Source organism: Pan paniscus, chromosome 8, assembly GCF_029289425.2.
Source record: "Pan paniscus chromosome 8, NHGRI_mPanPan1-v2.0_pri, whole genome shotgun sequence".
Classification (NCBI taxonomy): Eukaryota; Metazoa; Chordata; class Mammalia; order Primates; family Hominidae; genus Pan; species Pan paniscus.
This window is the reverse complement of record NC_073257.2, coordinates 138,537,026-138,544,506: the sequence shown is the minus strand read 5'-3', so window position 1 is coordinate 138,544,506 and position 7,481 is coordinate 138,537,026.

The following is a 7,481-nucleotide window of genomic DNA, read 5'->3' as shown; positions in this document are numbered from 1 at the left end:
GTGGGTGCTAAATAAGTGATGACTGATGGCTCGCAAAGGCGGGAAGAAAATGAATATTGTGGATAAATGTGACAATATTGGTTGTGCTTCTGTTCCAGTTTTCTCTGTGTTTTGCCACTTCCCCTCGGAAAGTTGGGAGGGAATATGAAATTATCACCTGGTCCAAACATTGTATAAAGAAGAAGAAAAAAGTTTTCCATTTACAGAAAAGAAAAATGAATGTATATAGGATAATTGACACCTTTTATTTTCATTCGCCCATTGAACAACTATTTATAGAGCATCTGTAACTTGATCACTGAAAGGATTACTCCTCTTCCATCACATCAATGTGTAGCTGAAAAATTTATTTATTTATTTTTATTTATTTTTTATTTTTTTATTATTATACTTTAAGTTTTAGGGTACATGTGCACATTGTGCAGGTTAGTTACATACGTATACATGTGCCATGCTGGTGTGCTGCACCCACTAACTCGTCATCTAGCATTAGGTATATCTCCCAATGCTATCCCTCCCCCCTCCCCCCACCCCACAACAGTCCCCAGAGTGTGATGTTCCCCTTCCTGTGTCCATGTGATCTCATTGTTCAATTCCCACCTATGAGTGAGAATATGTGGTGTTTGGTTTTTTGTTCTTGCGATAGTTTACTGAGAATGATGGTTTCTAGCTTCATCCATGTCCCTACAAAGGACATGAACTCATCACTTTTTATGGCTGCATAGTATTCCATGGTGTATATGTGCCACATTTTCTTAATCCAGTCTATCATTGTTGGACATTTGGGTTGGTTCCAAGTCTTTGCTATTGTAAATAATGCCGCAATAAACATACGTGTGCATGTGTCTTTATAGCAGCATGATTTATAGTCCTTTGGGTATATATCCAGTAATGGGACGGCTGGGTCAAATGGTATTTCTAGTTCTAGATCCCTGAGGAATCGCCACACTGACTTCCACAATGGTTGAACTAGTTTACAGTCCCACCAACAGTGTGAAAGTGTTCCTATTTCTCCACATCCTCTCCAGCACCTGTTGTTTCCTGACTTTTTAATGATTGCCATTCTAACTGGTGTGAGATGGTATCTCATTGTGGTTTTGATTTGCATTTCTCTGATGGCCAGTGATGGTGAGCATTTTTTCATGTGTTTTTTGGCTGCATAAATATCTTCTTTTGAGAAGTGTCTGTTCACGTCCTTTGCCCACTTTTTGATGGGGTTTTTTGTTCTTTTCTTGTAAAATAGTTTGAGTTCATTGTAGATTCTGGATATTAGCCCTTTGTCAGATGAGTAGGTTGCGAAAATTTTCTCCCATTTTGTAGGTTGCCTGTTCACTCTGATGGTAGTTTCTTTTGCTGTGCAGAAGCTCTTTAGTTTAATTAGATCCCATTTGTCAATTTTGTCTTTTGTTGCCATTGCTTTTGGTGTTTTAGACATGAAGTCCTTGCCCATGCCTATGTCCTGAATGGTAATGCCTAGGTTTTCTTCTAGGGTTTTTATGGTTTTAGGTCTAACGTTTAAGTCTTTAATCCATCATGAATTGATTTTTGTATAAGGTGTAAGGAAGGGATCCAGTTTCAGCTTTGTACATATGGCTAGCCAGTTTTCCCAGCACCATTTATTAAATAGGGAATCCTTTCCCCATTGCTTGTTTTTCTCAGGTTTGTCAAAGATCAGATAGTTGTAGATATGCGGCATTATTTCTGAGGGCTCTGTTCTGTTCCATTGATCTATATCTCTGTTATGGTACCAGTACCATGCTGTTTTGGTTACTGTAGCCTTGTAGTATAGTTTGAAGTCAGGTAGTGTGATGCCTCCAGCTTTGTTCTTTTGACTTAGGATTGACTTGGCTATGTGGGCTCTTTTTTGGTTCCATATGAACTTTAAAGTAGTTTTTTCCAATTCTGTGAAGAAAGTCATTGGTAGCTTGATGGGGATGGCATTGAATCTGTAAATTACCTTGGGCAGTATGGCCATTTTCACGATATTGATTCTTCCTACCCATGAGCATGGAATGTTCTTCCATTTGTTTGTATCCTCTTTTATTTCCTTGAGCAGTGGTTTGTAGTTCTCCTTGAAGAGGTCCTTCACATCCCTTGTAAGTTGGATTCCTAGGTATTTTATTCTCTTTGAAGCAATTGTGAATGGGAGTTCACTCATGATTTGGCTCTCTGTTTGTCTGTTGTTGGTGTATAGGAATGCTTGTGATTTTTGCACATTGATTTTGTATCCTGAGACTTTGCTGAAGTTGCTTATCAGCTTAAGGAGATTTTGGGCTGAGACAATGGGGTTTTCTAGATATACAATCATGTCATCTGCAAACAGGGACAATTTGACTTCCTCTTTTCCTAATTGAATACCCTTTATTTCCTTCTCCTGCCTAATTGCCCTGGCCAGAACTTCCAACACTATGTTGAATAGGAGTGGTGAGAGAGGGCATCCCTGTCTTGTGCCAGTTTTCAAAGGGAATGCTTCCAGTTTTTGCCCATTCAGTATGATATTGGCTGTGGGTTTCTCATAGATAGCTCTTATTATTTGAAATATGTCCCATCAATACCTAATTTATTGAGAATTTTTAGCATGGAGGGTTGTTGAATTTTGTCAAAGGCCGTTTCTGCATCTATTGAGATAATCATGTGGTTTTTGTCTTTGGCTCTGTTTATACGCTGGATTGCATTTATTGATTTGCGTATATTGAACCAGCCTTGCATCCCAGGGATGAAGCCCATTTGATCATGGTGGATAAGCTTTTTGATGTGCTGCTGGATTCGTTTTGCCAGTATTTTATTGAGGATTTTTGCATCAATGTTCATCAAGGATATTGGTCTAAAATTCTCTTTTTTTGTTGTGTCTCTGCCCGGCTTTGGTATCAGAATGATGCTGGCCTCATAAAATGAGTTAGGGAGGATTCTCTCTTTTTCTATTGATTGGAATAGTTTCAGAAGGAATGGTACCAGTTCCTCCTTGTACCTCTGGTAGAATTCGGCTGTGAATCCATCTGGTCCTGGACTCTTTTTGGTTGGTAAGCTATTGATTATTGCCACAATTTCAGATCCTGTTATTGGTCTATTCAGAGATTCAACTTCTTCCTGGTTTAGTCTTGGGAGAGTGTATGTGTCAAGGAATTTATCCATTTCTTCTAGATTTTCTAGTTTATTTGCGTAGAGGTGTTTGTAATATTCTCTGATGGTAGTTTTTATTTCTGTGGGATCGGTGATGATATTCCCATTATCATTTTTTATTGCGTCTATTTGATTCTTCTCTCTTTTTTTCTTTATTAGTCTTGCTAGTAGTCTATCAATTTTGTTGATCCTTTCAAAAAACCAGTTTCTGGATTCATTAAATTTTTGAAGGGTTTTTTGGGTCTCTATTTCCTTCAGTTCTGCTCTGATTTTAGTTATTTCTTGCCTTCTGCTAGCTTTTGAATGTGTTTGCTCTTGCTTTTCTAGTTCTTTTAATTGTGATGTTAGGGTGTCAATTTTGGATCTTTCCTGCTTTCTCTTGTGGGCATTTAGTGCTATAAATTTCCCTCTACACACTGCTTTGAATGCATCCCAGAGATTCTGGTATGTTGTGTCTTTGTTCTCATTGGTTTCAAAGAACATCTTTATTTCTGCCTTCATTTCGTTATGTACCCAGTAGTCATTCAGGAGCAGGTTGTTCAGTTTCCATGTAGTTGAGCGGTTTTGAGTGAGAATCTTAATCCTGAGTTCTAGTTTGATTGCACTGTGGTCTGAGAGATAGTTTGTTATAATTTCTGTTCTTTTACATTTGCTGAGGAGAGCTTTACTTCCAAGTATGTGGTCAATTTTGGAATAGGTGTGGTGTGGTGCTGAAAAAAATGTATATTCTGTTGATTTGGGGTGCAGAGTTCTGTAGATGTCTATTAGGTCTGCTTCGTGCAGAGCTGAGTTCAATTCCTGGGTATCCTTGTTAACTTTCTGTCTCGATCTGTCTAATGTTGACAGTGGGGTGTTAAAGTCTCCCATTATTAATGTGTGGGAGTCTAAGTCTCTTTGTAGGTCACTCAGGACTTGCTTTATGAATCTGGGTGCTCCTGTATTGGGTGCATATATATTTAGGATAGTTAGCTCTTCTTGTTGAATTGATCCCTTGACCATTATGTAATGGCCTTCTTTGTCTCTTTTGATCTTTGTTGGTTTAAAGTCTGTTTTATCAGAGACTAGGATTGCAACCCCTGCCTTTTTTTGTTTTCCATTTGCTTGGTAGATCTTCCTCCATCCTTTTATTTTGAGCCTATGTGTGTCTCTGCACGTGAGATGGGTTTCCTGAATACAGCACACTGATGGGTCTTGACTCTTTATGCAATTTGCCAGTTTGTGTCTTTTAATTGGAGCATTTAGTCCATTTACATTTAAAGTTAATAGTGTTATGTGTGAATTTGATCCTGTCATTATGATGTTAGCTGGTTATTTTGCTTGTTAGTTGATGCAGTTTCTTCCTAGTCTCGATGGTTGTTACGTTTTGGCATGATCTTGCAGCGGCTGGTACCAGTTGTTCCTTTCCATGTTTAGTGCTTCCTTCAGGAGCTCTTTTAGGGCAGGCCTGGTGGTGACAAAATCGGTCAGCATTTGCTTGTCTGTAAAGTATTTTATTTCTCCTTCACTTATGAAGCTTAGTTTGGCTGGATATGAAATTCTGGGTTGAAAATTCTTTTCTTTAAGAATGTTGAATATTGGCCCCCACTCTATTCTGGCTTGTAGGGTTTCTGCCCAGAGATCTGCTGTTAGTCTGATGGGCTTCCCTTTGAGGGTAACCCGACCTTTCTCTCTGGCTGCCCTTAACATTTTTTCCTTCATTTCAACTTTGGTGAATCTGACAATTATGTGTCTTGGAGTTGCTCTTCTCGAGGAGTATCTTTGTGGCGTTCTCTGTATTTCCTGAATCTGAATGTTGGCCTGCCTTGCTAGACTGGGGAAGTTCTCCTGGATAATATCCTGCAGAGTGTTTTCCAACTTGGTTCTATTCTCCCCATCACTTTCAGGCACACCAATCAGATGTAGATTTGGTCTTTTCACATAGTTCCATATTTCTTGGAGGCTTTGCTCATTTCTTTTTATTGTTTTTTCTCTAAACTTTCCTTCTCGCTTCATTTCATTCATTTCATCTTCCATTGCTGATACTCTTTCTTCCAGTTGATCGCATCGGCTCCTGAGGCTTCTGCAATCTTCACGTAATTCTCGAGCCTTGGTTTTCAGCTCCATCAGCTCCTTTAAGCACTTCTCTGTATTGGTTATTCTAGTTATACATTCTTCTAAATTTTTTTCAAAGTTTTCAACTTCTTTGCCTTTGGTTTGAATGTCGTCCTGTAGCTCAGAGTAATTTGATCGTCTGAAGCCTTCTTCTCTCAGCTAGTCAAAGTCATTCTCCATCCAGCTTTGTTCCGTTGCTGGTGAGGAGCTGCGTTCCTTTGGAGGAGGAGAGGCGCTCTGATTTTTAGAGTTTCCAGTTTTTCTGTTCTGTTTTTTCCCCATCTTTGTGGTTTTATCTACTTTTGGTCTTTGACGATGGTGATGTACAGATGGGTTTTTGGTGTGGATGTCCTTTCTGTTTGTTAGTTTTCCTTCTAACAGACAGGACCCTCAGCTGTTGGAGTACCCTGCAGTGTGAGGTGTCAGTGTGCCCCTGCTGGGGGGTGCCTCCCAGTTAGGCTGCTCGGGGGTCAGGGGTCAGGGACCCACGTGAGGAGGCAGTCTGCCCGTTCTCAGATCTCCAGCTGCGTACTGGGAGAACCACTGCTCTCTTCAAAGCTGTCAGACAGGGACATTTAAGTCTGCAGAGGTTACTGCTGTCTTCTTGTTTGCCTGTGCCCTGCCCCCAGAGGTGGAGCCTACAGAGGCACGCAGGCCTCCTTGAGCTGTGGTGGGCTCCACCCAGTTCGAACTTCCCCGCTGCTTTGTTTACCTAAGCAAGCCTGGGCAATGGTGGGCGCCCCTCCCCCAGCCTCGCTGCCACCTTGCAGTTTGATCTCAGACTGCTGTGCTAGCAATCAGCGAGACTCCCTGGGGTAGGACCCTCTGAGCCAGGTGCGGGATATAATCTCGTGGTGCTCCGTTTTTTAAGCCCGTTGGAAAAGCGCAGTATTCGGGTGGGAGTGACCTGATTCTCCAGGTGCTGTCCGTCACCCCTTTCTTTGATTAGGAAAGGGAACTCCCTGACCCCTTGTGCTTCCTGAGTGAGGCAATGCCTCGCCCTGCTTCAGCTCGCGCATGGTACGCGCACCCACTGACCTGCACCCACTGTCTGGCACTCCCTAGTGAGATGAACCCGGTACCTCAGATGGAAATGCAGAAATCACCCGTCTTCTGCGTCGCTCAGGCTGGGAGCTGTAGACCGGAGCTGTTCCTATTCGGGCATCTTGGCTCCTCCCCCTCGTAGCTGAAAAATTTAACAAGGGAATGCAATTCATCAAGCAAACTTGCATTCTCTTCTTAATTTGATTAAAAGGTCAAAGATTCCTTAGTTGGCCATATTATTCTCAGTTCTTTTGTTTTATTCTAGCACCCTGGCCGGTGGGGACTAACAAGAGTAAAAATATATTGCATCGGTCCTATGTTACACAGCCCTGTAAATTTCACACATCTGTTTTAGAAGGATGATTGCATGGATGCGCTTGCAGCGAGCATTGTGCCTTGGAGAAAGGAGAAAAACTTCAGCACCCACCTGATGAGTAAAGCGCCCATAAATAAAAATGTCATTTCTCCCGTAAGGGAAACTAAATTATGAATTCGGAAATTCATAGTCATCTGTTTTTATTGTTGCCTAATGCTTTTTAGATCTGCACAGGCCCTTCAGAAAATCAACTCCGAAATTCTGCATAATTAGGATATCTTTCATAGTCCTAAATGCTAATCCCATTGGAGAACAGATTAAGAATTCACAGGCATGATTTTTGGCATCAGGTACCTGCAGTTTCTTTTCTTTTTGAATAATTCATTATTTAAATACTTCAGTGCATATTATATACAGCCCTGCATATTGTCTCAGGGGCAAGGGAGAGGTAAGAGATTAATATCCCATATAGTTCAACACTAAACACATTTGAGGCTCATTTATGTTGATTTGGTATCATTGGATTGCAATTGCTAACAATGTTAACAGTTTTAGTTAGTCACCCCAGGGACCAATTTAGGGAAATTAAATAGGATATTCTGCAGGACATTAATAAGGTCAGAGATCTAACTTTTATAGTAGTTGACTGAGTTATTTGCTTTAAGAAAAAAACCACAAAAGATTCAGGAAGTCATTTTCCATCAACAGTGCTGATTATTTGCAGTAAATATGGCTTCAGTTAGTGCTTTTCCATTCTTGGCTGTGAATGCTTTATGACAAAATGTATGAACAGTATGTAGAAAGTGATGTCCTATAGCTGACTTTTGTCCATGCAATGCTAACTGTGGGGGGTTCAGCAGTAAAGCAGCCATCAGTCCAGACTTGATGCCATACCCCTTCTCCCATGAAG